Source organism: Melopsittacus undulatus (genome assembly GCF_012275295.1).
Source record: "Melopsittacus undulatus isolate bMelUnd1 chromosome W unlocalized genomic scaffold, bMelUnd1.mat.Z SUPER_W_unloc_1, whole genome shotgun sequence".
Lineage (NCBI taxonomy): Eukaryota > Metazoa > Chordata > Aves > Psittaciformes > Psittaculidae > Melopsittacus > Melopsittacus undulatus.
In genome coordinates, this window is record NW_022993942.1 from 2,874,362 (window position 1) to 2,891,756 (window position 17,395).

The 17,395-nt window shown below is 42.4% G+C and overlaps 1 protein-coding gene across 1 annotated transcript in view; it reads left to right on the plus strand.

Moving 5' to 3' along the window:
• The window catches only part of LOC117438186 (transcription initiation factor TFIID subunit 4-like), a 274,292-nt gene that overhangs the window by 155,840 nt on the left and 101,057 nt on the right, over positions 1-17,395 (plus strand). The gene's annotated exons all lie outside the window — the stretch shown is intronic.

Below are 17,395 nucleotides of genomic sequence, written 5' to 3' on the forward strand. Positions count from 1 at the left end.
TTAGATATATGCACCAGGATGTAATAATCATACATTAGAAGGTAATATATACAGAAAAATGGATATAACAAGTTCTTTTGTATTCACCTGTTCTTCCTGTCTTGTTTCCCTGTTGGCAATATTCTACAGTTCTGTTAGCTATACAGATCTGTCATGGGTTCAGCCGTAGCAGTCATTTTTCTCCTTGTAGCTGGTGTAGTGCTGTGTTTTGACTTCTGGGCTGGGAACAGTTGCTTGATAGTGAGCATGTTTTGAGGGGGTTTTTGTTCAGGGACTTTTCTGAGCACGTGCTTCAGCTGGGTGGAGGAGGGGAGGCCGGGAGGAAGGAGAGACAGGACACCTGACCCAGGCTAGCCAATGAGGTATTCCATATCATAGCACGTGATGCCCAGGATGCAACTGGGAGAGAGAGAGCTGGAAGGGTGGAGCGCTGGAGGAAAATGGAGGAGGGAGCACGCGGTGCTCGGCCGGGCAGGGTGGAGTGAGTTATGGGTCGGTGGCTGGTGGGGTGTTGTATTCTTTTCGCTTGTTATTGGCTGTATCATTATTATTGTGTTATGGTTTAGCAATTAAACCGTTCTTATCTCTACCCATGGGGGCTACATTCTTTGGATTTTCCTTCCTATCTCTCCGGGAGTTGGGGGACTTGGTTTAAACCATGACAAGATCTTATATATATATCAATAAAAAAAAATTCCAAGTACATGGTGAAATTTGTCTTTTTTTTATTATGCGATTATTTAGTAAGATTTGCTGAAATGAGTTATTGTAAAATTAGACCATGCCTTAGTGTTTACAGAGTTGGGTTTGTGAAGCAAGTATTCAAATGAAATAAGTTATTTGGCAGGAAAAGACAGTGTTTTTAATACCACTTGAGTTTAGTATGTAGCCAGTGTATGCAAACGAAGAATCAGATTTGTGAAAATAATTGTTGGCAGACAAAACTTGCTGTTGAGTTGAGAACTAAAACTACCACACTGCTTGGAAGTGAAAGCAAGGTAGAAATTAATGAATTTCTTGCTGCCACAATATTTGCATTTATGGTAGTTCCTTTTCAGCCATTGGAAACTTGAGGAAATCAAATTAAAAATAGGGCTACTAAACTCACATTTTCCAGTCAGAGTAGTTCTCTTTGTAGCTCTGGTGGAAGTCTGGCACTTCAGCCAGTGTAGTTGCTTTTGGTGTAGCTTCAAGAGTGCTTCTACCTTGTATGAAAATTCAGATTGTCCATATAAGCTGTGTTTCTTACCCACTAGAGGGAATGACGCTGTGCCGCCATGTGAATGAAAGAAAGTGTATGAAGTGTATTCTGAGTAACGGTAATAGTGGTATTAGTGAAGAGGTAGAAAATATTTTGATGGTAACCTAATTAAAAATGCTTAGATCAAACAGGGGTGATTTTAAAATAGCAGTGTTCCTGGGTATGATAACATGTTTGAGTAAATGCAGAATAAATACAAGGTTTTCTGTGTGAGTGCTGCACTCCACTGTTTTATATAGTAGCCCTACCTTTTTCCCACCCTTCTAATGAAAGTGTATAACTTGCTAGCACCATGCCTCTCTCTGAAGCTGAAATTCATTCTACCTGTTTGAAACCATGAGAAATATAAGCATGTCTCTGGTTTTAGTAATTAGTGTTCTAAAGCTCTCTCTTCAACTAGTCTAGAGACTTTCACATGAAATATTCAAATATATTTAATAAAAACATTATTTTGAATTAACTTTTGCAAAGGCGAGTGGGGATGTGAGACTGGCAAGATTTTCATTTAATATTGTTAATACTTTTTTCTCTATTTGAATAATAATGCCATGGTTTAAGCCCAGCCAGCAACCTAGAGCCATGCAGCTGCTCGCGCACTCCCCCCCTTCCTTCCCCTGCTCCCAGAGGCATGGGGAGGAGAATCGAAAGAATGTAACTCCCACGGGCTGAGATAAAAAGAGTCCAGTAACTAAGATATAACACAAAACCACTACTGTACCACCAATAATAATGATAAGGGAAATAACAAGGGAAGAGAATGGAACAGCTCACCACCTGCCGACTGATACCCAGACTGACCCAAACAGTGACCTAGCCCTTCCCAGTAACTGCACCCAGTTTGTATACTGGGCTAGACATGTTCTGGTATAGAATACCTCTTTGGTTAGTTTGGATCAGGTGTCCTGTCTCTGCTTCCTCCTAGCTTCCCCTCCTCCCTGGGAGAGCATGAGACTCAGAAAGTCCTTAGTCAGAGTAAACATTCCTTAGCAACAACTAAAAACACCAGTGTAATCATAGAATCATAGAATAATTAGGGTTGGAAAGAACCTTAAGATCATCTAGTTCCACCCTCCCTGCCATGGGCAGGGACACCGCACACTAAACCATATCACCCAAGGCTTCATCCAACCTGGATATGAACACTGCCAGGGATGGAGCATTCACAACCTCCCTGGGCAACCCATTCCAGTACCTCACCACCCTAACAGTAAAGAAATTCTTCCTTATATCCAGTCTAAACCTCTGCTGTTTAAGTTTCAACCCATTACCCCTTGTCCTATCACTATAGTCCCTAATGAATAGTCCCTCCCCAGCATCCCTATAGGCCCCCTTCAGATACTGGAAGGCTGCTAAGAGGTCTCCACGCAGCCTTCTCTTCTCCAGGCTGAACAGCCCCAACTTTCTCAGCCTGTCTTCATATGGGATGTGCTCCAGACCCCTGATCATCCTCGTGGCCCTCCTCTGGACTTGTTCCAACAGTTCCATGTCCTTTTTATGTTGAGGGCACCAGAACTGCACGCAGTACACCAAGTGAGGTCTCACGAGAGCAGAGTAGAGGAGCAGGATCACCTCCTTTGACCTGCTGGTCACGCTCCTCTTGATGCAGCCCTGGATATGGTTGGCTTTCTGGGCTGTGAGTGCACACTGCTGGTTCGTGTTCATTTTCTCATTGACCAACACCTCGAAGTCCTTCTCAGCAGGGCAGCACTGAATTTCCTTTTTGCCCAACCTGTAGCTGTGCCTGGGATTGCTCCCACCCAGGTGTAGGACCTTGCACTTGTCATGGTTAAACTTAATGAGGTTGGCATCAGCCCACCTCCCAAGCATGTCAAGGTCCCTCTGAATGACATTCCTTCCCTCTAGCATATCAACAGAACCACACAGCTTGGTGTCATCGGCAAACTTGCTGAGGGCACACTCAATCCCACTGTCCATGTCAGCGACAAAAATATTAAACAAGACTGGTCCCAACACCAATCCCTGAGGGACACCACTCGTTACCGGTCTCCAGCCGGACACTGAACTGTTGACCACAACTCTTTCAGTGCGACCATCCAGCCAGTTCTTTATCCACTGAGTGGTCCACCTATCAAATTGATGACACTCCAATTTAGAGACAAGGATGTCATGTGGGACACTGTCGACCGCTTTGCACAAGTCCAGGTAGATGACGTCAACTGCTCCACCCCTGTCCATCACTTTTGTAGCCCCGTCATAGAAGGCCACCAAATTGGTCAGGCAGACTGGAGGGGCAGGATCACCTCCTTCGACCTGCTGGTCACGTTCCTTTTGATGCAGCCCAGGATACGGTTGGCTTTCTGGGCTGCAAGGGCACACTGATGGCTCATGTTCATTTTCTCATCGACCAATATCCTCAAGTCCTTCTCTGCAAGGTTGCACTGAATTTCCTTTTTACCCAACCTGTAGCTGTGCCTGGGATTGCTCCCACCCAGGTGTAGGACCTTACACTTGTCATGGTTAAACTTCATGAGGTTATCATCAGCCCACACCTCCCAAGCGTGTCAAGGTCCCTCTGGATGGCATTCCTTCCCTACAGCATATCAACCGAACCACACAGCTTAGTGTCATTGGCAAACTTGCTGAGAGCTCACTCAATCCCACTGTCCACGTCACCAACAAGGATGTTAAAAAAGACCAGTCCTAACACCAATCCCTGAAGGACACCACTCGTTACTGGCCTCCAGCCTGACATGACATCTCCAGATAGATGACATCAACTGCTCCACCCCGTCCATCATTTCCGTAGCCCCATTACAGAAGGCCACCAAATAGGTCAGGCAGGATTTTCCTTAGTGAAGCCGTGCTGGCTGTCACCAAGCACCTTGTTGTTTTTCATGTGCCTTAGCATGCCTTCCAGGAGAATCTGCTCCAAGATTTTGCCAAGCACAGAGATGAGACTGAGGGGTCTGTAATTCCCCGGGTCATCCATTTTCCCCTTCTTGAAAATGAGGGTTATATTTCCCTTTTTCCAGTTTTCGGGAACTTCACCTGACTTCCATGATTTTTCAAATATGATGGACAGTGGCTTTGCAACTTCATTCGCCAACTCCTTCAGGACCCGCGGATGGATTTCATCAGGTCCCATGGACTTGTGTACATTCAAGTTCTTAAGATGGTCTCGAACCAGATCCTCTTGTACAGTGGTCCCAAGGTCTTAATTCTCACATTCCCTATGTCTGCCTTCCAAGACTTGGGTGGTACGGCCAGAGCCTTTGCCAGTGAAGACCAAGGCAAAGAAGCCATTCAGAACATCAGCCTTCTCCAAATCCTGTGGAGCCAGTTCTCCTGAAAGCTTCCGGAGGGGACCTATGTTGTCCCTAGCCTTATTTTTAGTTTCTACATACCTATAAAATCCCTTCCTGTTATCTTTAACATCCCTTGCCAAGTTTAATTCTAACTGGGCCTTAGCTTTCCTAACTTGGTCCCTAACTACCCTGACAACATCCCTGTATTCATCCCAGGCCGCCTGTCCTTACTTCCACCTTTTATAAGCCTCTTTTTTCCTGTGATTTTTTCTCAGCAGCTCCTTATCCATCCAAGGGGGTCTCCTGGCCCTCCTGCTGCACTTCCTTCTAGTCGGGATGCAACACTCCTGAGCTTGTAGCAGGTGATCCTTGAGTATTAACCAAGAGTCTTGGGCCCCCCTGCCCTCTAGGGCTGTATCCCTTGGAACCTTGCTAAGCAGGTTCCCGAAGAGGCCAAAGTCTGCTCTCTTGAAGTCCAGGGCAGTGAGCTTACTGCACGCTCTTCTCACTGTCTTGAGGACCTCGAATTCGACCATCTCATGATCACTGCACCCAAGACTTCCCTGGAGCATCACATTTCCAACGAGCCCTTCCCTGTTGGTGATCATGAGATCAAGCACGGCACCTCTCCTTGTCGGCTCTTCTTTTGCTTGCAGAAGGAAGTTGTCTTCCAGACAATTGAGAAACATCCTGGATTGCTTGTGCCAGGCTGTACTGTCTGTCCAACAGATGTCAGGGTGGTTGAAGTCCCCCATGAGAACAAGGGCCTGCGAGTGTGAGGCTTTTCCTATTTGTCTGTAGAGTTCTTCATCCACAGGTTCTTCTTGATCAGGCGGTCTGTAACAGATCCCCACTGTAATGTGTCCCATCACCGATTTCCCCTTAACCCTGATCCACTAACATAAGCCTATCCCTAACATAAAGGGCAACTCCCCCTCCCCTCCTACCAGGCCTGTCTTTTCTAAAGAGCCTGTAAACTTCCATTCCAGCACTCCATTCAAAGGAGCCATCCCACCATGTTTCTGTGATGCCTGTTATATCATGGCCCCGTAGATGTGCCCTCATCTCTAATTCCTCTTGTTTGTTCCCCATGCTATGAGCATTTCAAAATCGCAGCACTGCAGCAGCTGCTAAGACTGAGAGAAGTGACTGCTACAGATGAACCCAGGACAAACAATTATATGCTGATGTCTCAAATTGTACTGGCACTGCCAAAATAACAAATAAATAATAAATTTAAATTAAAAACAAATGCTCAAACCAAAGATAAAAAAAAAGCAACACCCGAATTTTGTAATATAAAAGTCAATTAGAGTGTCTTTGTCATGGCTTTGTTATTTGAAATTAAAGGTTTTGAATCAACTCCTACAAAAATGTAAAAGTTTCAAAAATTCACTGCCACCTGGGCTACTCTTAAATGTGCATGTGACCCGTAGCTCAGAAACGGGACTTCTTCCAGTTTTTGTGTAAGCTGATGAATGTAGCACTGTCAGATTTGATAATAAGCTGGATTTGAAGGTGTGTTTCTGTGATTTCTGTGTCTTGGAGGTTTGAAAACCTTTGTTGCTCAGATATTCTTCTGGCCTGTATTAAAGTGGCTATTAGAGAGTATTTTAAAAATCTAAAGACGGGGGCATCCAAGAAACCTGCAGGTTTTAGCTTTTGTTACTTGCTTAATCATATGATTGTCAGTGTTTTTTTTTCATATCAGCAAAGCAGTTGATAATTTCATTATTACATTCATTTCATTATTACATTCTGTCAGTAAATAATGTTTCAGACTTTGCAGCAAGCCTGTGTTTGAACAGCGACACTACTGATTTCCTTTTGCTAACCAAGCAGCCTGGAACCATCCTCTTCAAAACTGGTTCTGTGCCAGGTAGAAATGGATGCACATTTATGTCATCTTTAAGCAGATGTAACCATTCTTATAAAGAGAATATAGTCCAGGATACTTAATGAAGAAGAAAGTCAGAGGGAGGAAGTGAAATACCAAATTAAGTAATTTAAAATAATTAAGAAAGTCTTTTAAATATTTTTTAAAAAAAAACTTGTCACAATATTGAAAGAACTCAAGAAAGCGTTGTCTTGGAATGCAAAATAAAGGAACCAATACAAGTACGAAGAGGAAAGAAAGACTAGCTTTGTTCCAAATCATTCTCCTTTATGGATATTTTGGGGTCTTCCATTCTGTAGCACTTTGGTTTTCTTGCTAATTTATAAAGAAAAAAAAAATTAAATTCAGAACGTACACCATTAAGATGTGCCCTTCGGGTTGAGGACAATAGAAAGGGCTTCTTCAAAGACATAGCAAATAAAACTAACACAAGAGGCAATATAGGCCCACTGCTGAATGAGGTGGGTGTCCTGGAGACAGAGGATATAAAGAAGGCAGAGGTGCTGAATGCCTTCTTTGCCAGTGTCTTTACTCCTGCAGACTCTCCCCAGGCCCCCAGATTCCTATAGCCCCAGAAGGAGTCAGGATAAAGGAGGAGTTTGCTTTGGTAGATGAGGATTGGGTTAGGGATCAGCTATGCAATCTGGACATCTATAAATCGATGGGTCCAGATGGAATGCACCCACGGGTGCTGAGGGAGCTGGCGGAGGTCATTGCTAGGCCACTCTCCATCATCTTTGGTAAGCTGTGGGAAACGGGTGAGGTGCCTGAGGATTCTAGGATGGCAAATGTCACACCAGTCTATAAGAAGGGCAAGAAGGAGAACCCGGGTAATTATAGACCAGTCAGACTTACCTCTGTCCCTGGAAAGGTGATGGAACAACTTATTCTTGACTCTATCTCTAGGCATATCAAGGATGAGGGGGTTATTAAGAACAGCCAGCATGGTTTTATGAGGGGGAAGTAATGTTTGACCAACCTTACAGCCCTCTATGAGGAAGTGACTAGGTGGAGGGATGATGGTAGAGCAGTAGATGCGTTTTTTCTTGATTTCAGTAAGGCATTTGATACTGTCTCCCACAGCATCCTCATAGATAAGCTAAGGAAGGGTGGTCTTGATGGTCAGATAGCGAGGTGGATCAAGAACTGGTGAGAGGAAGAAGGCAGAGAGTTGTGGTCAATGGGGCAGAATCTAGCTGGAGGTCTGTGACCAGTGGAGTCCCTCAGGGGTCGGTGCTGGGACCAGTGATGTTTAATATTTTCATCAACGACCTGGATGAGGGAACCGAGTGTACCCTCAGCAAGTTCGCTGTTGACACTAAATTGGGAGGAGTGGCTGACACACCAGAAGGCTGTGTTGCCATTCAGCGAGACCTGGACAGGCTGGAGAGTAGGGCAGGGAGAAACTTGATGAAATTCAGCAAGGGCAAGTGTAGAGTCTTGCATCTGGGGAAGAACAACCCCATGTACCAGTACAGGTTGGGGTTGACCTGCTGGAAAGTAGTGAAGGGGAAAGGGACCTGGGGGTCCTGGTAGTGAAACAAGGGGAACACAAAATCACAAAATGGAATTTATAAACCTTTAGAATTAGTTTTAAGCAATTTTAAGTTCAATGGCTTTGTAACAGTAGCAGTGGAAAATTACTGAGGTGCATAATACATAGAAAAAATACAGTACAGCTAGAGAACATACTGGCACAAGATAAATCGTTATAGTTGATGTGGTCTTAAGAAAAACAGTCTAGAAAAACAGGACACAGGGATAAGGAGTATCTGGGAATAGCAGGTGTCCGGGAGAGGCTGCGGGTAAACTAACTGATAAGTAGGAGGATAGAGGGATTATTATGTCTCTGGTGCTAGCAAACCAATTAAACTGGTATAAGCATCTACTGCGCGTGCTTCAAAGGCTGCCAGAAGTGATGAAGATTGTTGGAAGAAGTAAACGACCCTCAGAGACCACCACCACAATTCTGTACGCATGTGGGGAGCTTTCTGGAAAATGATGTAATCCATACGTAGACTCATGAATATGTATGTATGCCCAGGGACTATATAAGGATGGCTTGTGTAGCAATAGAGAGACACACATTAGGAGGAGTTATCCCCCGTGTCTCCCGGTGCCGCAATAAAGAATACCTGCTTGTCAGCTTGAAAACTTTGTTGGCAAGTTTGTTCCTGGAGTTTTCTCTGAATCAATTTGGCGACCCAGATGGGACCCTCTCTGCTCGGCTGCAGGACCCGCTGAGGACAGGGCTCCCTAGGGCCCTCGGGAATTTTTCCCGGAGGGACCCCTTGACTCATTCGGATCACTGCGGCAGCAGACAAGGACCATCTTCATGAAAGGTATTATTTTCTTTTGTATAGTCTGTAAGGTGCAGGGGGCATCTTGCATAAAGACTGCATTGGTAATTGGGTTGGTTTGGTAAGCGTACGCAAGGTTTGGAAGCCTTCTGTAAATCGAGATAAGAAATCTTGTACGTAAAGGTGTATACCCGGCTGCTAGCGTCCGTTTGGTATACACCCACAAGAAGCAGGGGGCTTCTTATGGTTTGGGTTGTGCAAGACGCAGTGGGAGTCTTGTAGAAAAGGTTTTGGATTTTACTGGTATACACCCTCAAGAAGCAGGGGGCTTCTTGTGGTTTGGGTCCTTCAAGATGCAGGGGGTGTCTCGTGGAAATGGTTTTGGATCTTGTTGTGGCTTGTGACATTAAGGATTTTGGTCTTGTGATTTTGTTATTGGTGACAGGATATTATAACTGTGTTATTAACTGTGGTTTGTTTGATAGAATTTTAGTCTCTGTCTGTTTCAAGTGTTGTAACTGTGTGGAGTGTGTCTGTGGGATCCCGTGTGTGTGTGAGTGAGAGATTGATAATGGAAAATCAGCAGAGTGAAGAGATCATGCAAAAGAGTCCTTTAGGGTGCATTTTGGCACACTGGAAAGAACTGGGAGGGTCTCCTGGGGGCTCGGTAAATAAGAAAATGTTGTCAAACTGTTTTGAAAAATTTTGCAACCGATGGTGGCCTTTGTATACTTTGGCAGATCAGGAAAAATGGCCTAAAAATGGAACCTGAACGATAATACATTGTTACAATTAATGTTGTTTTGAGGCTGCAAGGAAAATGGCATGAAGTAATGTATGCCGATATGTTCTTCACTTTAAGAGACCACGTGGAGTGACAGACGCAATGCAAAATTAATATGGCTCCGCCAGATCCCTTAATTTTGGCTTTGGAAAAGGACAGGGAAAAACTGAAAGTTAAGATGGAGAGATGTTGTTCAGCCTGTGATACTGGGGAAAGATGTTTAAAGTTAAAAAACAGTAATCAGGAAGATAGGCTGTAAAATTATCTATCACAGGTACCTCCGAGGAGCACCCTCTGCATCTCTCCTCTCTGATATTCGTAAGGAGCGAGAGATCACTGTCACTGGCACCAAGCAGCAGATGCACATTCCAAGTTCAGAAAGGGTTAAACCAGCAGTGCTGTTGCAGAGGCATCTGCAGCCCCTGCAGAGCAGGGTGAGCAACTGTGAGGGAAAAAAAAAAAAGGAAAACCAAGGGGGAAAGGAGGGGGGAGCTCACGCAGCTCCTGTGTTTGAGCGTGGGATGGGTGCTGTGGGAGGCAAACAAGTGGGAACAGACATGTGCACGGACGGGACTGAGGGGCTGTTGAATAAATGTGGACAGGAGGAAGCATGGAGAGCATATAGGAATCGGGAACGAGTAGAAAAGAAAAAGCTGGGTCGTGCTATAGCCACGGCTGTGGTGGTTGCTTTGAAACTGGGGGGGAGAGTTCGGACGCTGGAAGTGAGACTGCCCTTGGGGGGGGTAGTGCCATGGTGTGGCTCCAGCGACTGAATTGGAACCAGACTGACAGGGACCTGGGGAATCTATCCTAGCAGATCCACTGGTTAAATTAAAAGTAGGAACTAGAGGAAATAAAGTGGAATTTTAGTGGATAGAGGAGCAACTTATTCGGTGTTAAATCTGAGAGAAAAGAATTTGTTACAGATGTTAGAGCTACTGGCCACCAAGAAAAAGAGGAAAAAAAAACAAAACCCACAAACAACCCGAGGCATTCTTTCTGAAACCCTTAAAGTACAAATTGGGAAAAAAAAAGGAATGCATAAATTTTTATGCATGCCAAATTCTCTAAAATATTTCTTAGGGTGAGAAGCAACATTTAAAGAAGGCAGAATGGAATTTAGAGTTAAAAACAAACAATTAATTGCAGTTTTGAGTTTATCTTTAATTCAACAGAAAAGCAAACAGGAGGACCTCCCTGAAATAGAAGAAATCCTTAATCAGGTATATCTGGGAGTATGGGCATCTGAAATTCCAGGTAAGGTGAAAAATGCTTTGCCTGTTAAAGTGGAAATAAAAAGGGGGGCCTGCCCAATTAGAATAAAACAATATCCCTGAAAATTAGATGATCAAAGGGAATTTAAAAAAAAAGAGTCATTGATAAATTTTAAAATATATATTATTAATTGAATGAATTGGAATATAATATTCTGGACAGTAAAGAAATAGGATGATAAAAGTTGTAGATTGATTCAAGATCTCAGAGCAGTCAACAAAACTGCAGAGGATATTTGTCCAGTAGTAGCTAATTTGTATGAATTATTGACTAAATTGAATAATAATCAGAAATGTTTTGCCATCTTGGATTTAAAGGATGCTTTCTTTTGCTTACCATTGGCCAAAGAAAGCCAAAATTTATTTGCTTTTGAATGGGAAAATACTGACACAGGAAGGGAAACTCAATTAACTTGGACGGTATTACCTAAAGGGTTTAAAACAGTCCAGCAATTTCTGGAAATCAGCACGAGAACTAGGATCATGAAAGCCACCTGCTCAGACGGGGACTCTGTTACAATATGTGGATGACCTATTAATTGCTACAGAAATAAAGAAAGAATGTATCCAGTGGACAGTGGAATTAACTTTTCTGGGACTGAATGGTTATTGGGTATCCAGACAAAAGGCCCAACTAATCCCAACCCTAGTTTCCTACCTAGGATATGAAATAACAGGAAGACAGAGAGAACTTGGAGCTTCTAGAAAAGAAGCCATCTGTCAGACTCCACGACCATCAACTGGCAAGGAGCTCTGGACATTCCTGGGAATGACTGGATGGTGCAGACTTTGGATCCATGATTACGGTGTTCTGGCCACCCTTGTGGAACAAGATGATATAGAAAGTGTGGTCACTAAGGTTGTCAATCCAGCATCCTTTTGCAGGAACAATCGACAGAACCACTAACACAAGACTGCTTGGCCACCATAGAGACTGTATATTTGAGCCGACCAGACTTGAAAGAAAAACCTCTGGAAGATGCTGATTCTTGGTTTACTGATGGTAGTAGCTTCATGAAGAATGGTAAACGAAAGGCAGGATATGCCATTAACACCACTTCACAGGTAACAGGGGCTAAACCTTTCCCTCGAACACCTCTGCCCAGAAGGCAGAAATAATAGCATTAATGAGAGCCCTGGAATTGGCTAAAGACAAAAGGATAAATATTTGGACTGATTATGTACATGGTGATATCTGAAAAGAATGAGGACTTTTGAACAAACATGTTGCAGAAATTCTACAATTACTGGAGGCTGTTCAGCTACCTGAAGAAGTAGCTGTTATGTACTGTAAAGGACATCAACAAGGTGACTCTGATCAGGAAATTGGAAATAATTTGGCCAATTCTGAAGCCTAACGAGCAGTTGAACAATCACAAATCATGTCCTTAATCCGTGATGGCAAACTAACAATTGAAAAATCTAAACCTAGGTATTCAAAAGAGGATAGAAAATTGATTCAGGATCTAAAACGACAGGAAAATAAAGAGGATTGGGTTCAGATACCTGATGGGCGAATTGTAATCTTCTATAACCAACTCTGGAAGTTAGTTCAGGGAGAACATAATAAAAGTCATTGGGGTAGCAACTCTTTATATAAATATTTAGGCAAACAAATTGTAGGAAGAAATCTATACACCACAGTTCAATCAGTGACAAAACAATGTCAGCTATGTCTTAAGAATAAGCATAAAACTGAAAATAGAAATCAAATTGGGACAATTGTAAGAGGAATTTTCCTGGGACAGCAGTGGCAAATAGATTTTTCTGAATTATCAAGAAAAGGGGGTTATCGATATTTGTTGATGTTAACAGATACTTTTTCTGGCTGGCCAGAAGCATTCCCTTGTAGGATAAATAATGCAAGACAAGTGATTAAAACATTATTTAATGAGATAATACCTTGCTTTGGAGTACCAGCGGCAATTTCTTCCAACCGAGGTTTGCAGTTTAGTGCAAAATTGTTACAAGAAATTAGCAAAAATTGTAAATTGATTGGCAAGTACATGTTCCATACAGGCCTCAGGCCAGTGGGCACGTAGAAAAGATGAACCATCTGATCAAACAACAAATTAGGAAAAATATATTGGTACCAAGGTTTACCACTGGCTCTATTAAGAATTCGAACTAAACCTCGGTCGAAAGAAGAGGTTAGCCCATTTGTAATTTTATATGAAAGACCATAAAAGTCCCAAGTTAAAGGAGAAAGTCTGCAGGAAGTGGGGGAAGGCTATCTCCGACAGTTTTTGGTCAATCTGGGAAAAGAATTGGAAGAGATAAATAAGAGAGTAGCAGGGACAAGAGCAAGAGGTTTGGATTATCCGATTCACCCTTTCAGATCTGGAGACTGGGTTTATGTTAAGAATTTTTCAGGAGATCCTCTACAAGAGAACTGGAGTGGACTGTACCAGATATTACTGACCACCTTTACAGCAGTGAAGATAAAGCAACAACCTGCTTGGATACATTATTCAAGAATAAAGAAAGCACCACAGCCAGAGAAGACATGGCAGATGGAACCTTCGGGACCCTTACGTATGAAATTGCGTCGGTCATAATTTGGACTCATATAATAACTGGTGCACAAGCTTGAGACCAGAATTTATACCTGAAATTAATGCAAAATATTATTGAAGTTTTTAATCGTAGTGACTGTTGAGTGTGTGCACAGTTGCCTAAATCAGGAGAAAGCCTGGAACTCCCATTAATTGGAGTTCCAATTCCTAACACTGTTTCATGGACAAATCTGTGGGTGAACACTAGCAGTTTGTATTCAAACGAAAGGTTAAAATTTTGAATAGTTAATCCTATTCCAGGCAATAAATATTACACCTGTGCACAAAGATGTATTACACCAGGAACCAGGGTAGGAGACTATACTTGCTTAAATGCCACAGATGTAGACCACCATTCAAATTATAGATGGTATTGTAGTTTAGAGGTGGCCCATTCCTAAAGGGAAAGGATGGTATTGGTTATGTGGAGAAAATGCTTATAAGAGTTTACCCCCCCAACTGGAAAGGGGCAGGCACCTTAGGTGCTGTAATACCCAATTTTACTATTATCGACAGGTATCCTTCCGGAACCCGGATTAGAAGTTTCGTTAAATGGATTAAGCAAAGGTTTAACCCTATTATTGAACGGCACACTGTAGTTCATAGTTTTGTGAGAGGGCTAATTCCATCTTTGGGAGTAAGTGAATTAGAGAAAGCAATTGTAAATATCTCAGCAACCATAGAGGAAATGGAAAGTAAAGATATTGATATAATGCAGGCAGAACAACAAAACATAATGAGCCTATCTAAAGTGGTATAAAACCGAATGGCTCCAGACATGTTATTGGCATCACAAGGAGGAGTTTGTTCCATAATCAATGAAAGCTGTTGTTCCTACATAGACCAAAGTGGCAGAATTGAAACATATCTGGAGGAAATTTGGAAACAAACTAAGATATTTCATGAGATGGCTGTGGATGACACCTCCTATGGTTTCGAAGAAATATGGAAAAAGTTAACTACATGGTTACCTAATCTCTCCTGGTTGAGGCAACTGATTGCAAGAATATTGATGTTAATTATTTTAATATTGATTACTTGTGATATGATACAATGTTCCCTCTGGTGTTGTAAACTATCTATGATAAATTATGAAGATTGGAAAAGGAATGAAATTAAGCACTGAGTAGAAATGGGAAATTATTTCAAAGGACTTTTGATGGTAATGGCAATATATAAAATGTTGCAAAAGAATTTGCAAAAGGACAGAAAAAGGGGGGAATTGAAACAAGGGGAACACAAAAACACAAAATGGAATTTATAAACCTTTAGAATTAGTTTTAAGCAATGTTAAGTTCAATGGCTTTGTAACAGTAGCAGTGGAAAATTACTGAGGTGCATAATACATAGAAAAAATACAGTACAGCTAGAGAACATACTGGCACAAGATAAATCGTTAGAGTTGATGTGGTCTTAAGAAAAACAGTCTAGAAAAACAGGACACAGGGATAAGGAGTATCTGGGAATAGCAGGTGTCCGGGATAGGCTGCGGGTAAACTAACTGATAAGTAGGAGGATAGAGGGATTATTATGTCTCTGGTGCTAGCGAACCAATTAAACTGGTATAAGCATCTACTGCGCGTGCTTCAAAGGCTGCCAGAAGTGATGAAGATTGTTGGAAGAAGTAAACGACCCTCAGAGACCACCACCACAATTCTGTACGCATAGGGGGAGCTTTCTGGAAAATGATGTAATCCATACGTAGACTCATGAATATGTATGTATGCCCAGGGACTATGTAAGGATGGCTTGTGTAGCAATAGAGAGACACACGTTAGGAGGAGTTATCCCCTGTGTCTCCCGGCGCTGCAATAAAGAATACCTGCTTGTCAGCTTGAAAACTTTGTTGGCAAGTTTGTTCCTGGAGTTTTCTCTGAATCAGTGGATAGGAGGATAACCATGAGCCAGCAATGTGCCCTTGTGGCCAAGAAGGCAAATGGCATCCTAGGGTGCATTAGAAAGGGTATGGTTAGTAGGGCAAGAGAGGTTCTCCTCCCCCTCTACTCTGCCTTGGTGAGGCCGCATCTGGAATATTGTATCCAGTTCTGGGCCCCTCAGTTCAAGAAGGACAGGGAATTGCTTGAAAGAGTCCAGCGCAGAGCCACAAATATGATTAAAGGAGTGGAACACCTCCCTTATGAGGAGTGGCTGAGGGAGCTGGGTCTCTTTAGCTTGGAGGAGACTGAGGGGTGACCTCATCAGTGTTTACAAATATGTAAAAGGTGGGTGTCAGGATGATGGAGCTAGGCTTTTTTCAGTGATATCCAGTGGTAGGACAAGGGGCAATGGGCATAAACTGGAGCATAGGAGGTTCCATGTTAACATCAGGAAGAACTTCTTTACTGTAAGAGTGACAGAGCACTGGAACAGGTTGCCCAGGGGGGTTGTGGAGTCTCCTACGTTGGAGATATTCAAGGCCCGCCTGGACAAGTTCCTGTGTGATGTTCTGTAAGTTTCCCTGCTCTTGCAGGGCGCTTGGACTAGATGATCTTTCGAGGTTCCTTCCAACCCTTGGGATTCTGTAATTCTGTGATTCTTGCTTATTGGTGTCATCAAGAAAATGTAAAGGGAGATTACTGTGTCCTTTGAACATATTTAAAAATTAATTTGGTAAGGTGAATATTATTATTAGCCAGTCTTCCAACCACTCTGCATACTGTTTAAACCAAACTGCCATAAATCCAGTTTAAATTGTGTTTAAATACTTCCCAAACATTTAGGCAATAATGATTCCTCAGAACCGAGTTATTCCATAGATAGTTTTCTGCATCAGCTTACCAAAGGTATAACTGTGATGCAGAATGAATGAAAGCATTTTTGTCAATACATGTGAAAGGTTAGATAACAGAGTCACTTTGTTTTTACTGTCCCTTTACCACAGGTCTGTTTTTTGTACCCAGAAAAATACTTCAGAAAAGCTCTTAGACTGTTCTGGTACTGTCTAAAGCCCATGCAATACTGACATGGATTTGGTTTTAGAGTATAAGTTTTTTCTGAAGTTAAAAGGTGTTGTAGTGACTTCAAATGTCAGCATTAAACTTGCATTTCAGAGAGAAGTGGTCCTGTCTCTTATCAGTCAGAATACTTTCATGTAAATCTCACTGATGGCAGTTGTTTGGCTGAAGATGAAGTTCTGGTGTTACCCTTGCAGTAGAAGGAGTCAGAAAACCATGTAACTGATGGGAAAATGCCATGGGATCAAAGGAATGGCCATAATATTTTCCAACTAAGTCAAATTGGTTTATTCCTGCTTGGGTGAAATGTATATAATTGAGTCAATGGCTAGGTTTTGGTTTTGGTCTTTTCTGTAACCCAAGATTACTTCATTAGTCTTGCAGAAATCTAAATTAAATCCAATCCTGTCCAACATATTAATTTCCTTCTGCATAATCATGTTGGTGGAATTCCACAGTGATGCATGATTTTAGTGTATATATGCTGCCTAGCTCTTATTTGGTTAACAAGAATGCTTTTTTTTGTGACTGATTAAAACTGTTATTTTTAGCATTCTAAAAGCAAATGCTGTTTTACTGATAGATGAGCTAAATACACAACCCTTCTTAAGTAGGAAACTATTTTTATACTTGATACATCTTTATAATATAAAGAACGCTTTTAATATTTATTTATACTTGCTATCTGTCCTGGGTTCAGCAGTAGCAGTCATTTTTTCACCTTCTTGGTAGCTGGTGCAGCGCTGTGTTTTGACTTTCGGGCTGGGAACAGTGCTGATAGCACCTATATTTTTAGATACTTGTTGTGGTTTAAACCAAATCCGCACAGTTCGCTCACTCACTCCCCCCCTTGCTCCCCCAACTGTCGGAGAGTTAGGAAGGAGAATCCAAAGAATGTGGCCCCCACGGGTTGAGATAAGAACGGTTTAATTGCTAAGGTATAACACAAATCACTCCAGCTACTACTACTACAGATAATAATGATAAAGCAAACAACAAGCGAAGAGAATACAACACCTCACCAGCCACCGACCCATAACTAACCCCACCCTGCCCGACTGAGCACCGACCGATACCTCCTCCATTCCCCCCCAGAGCTCCAGC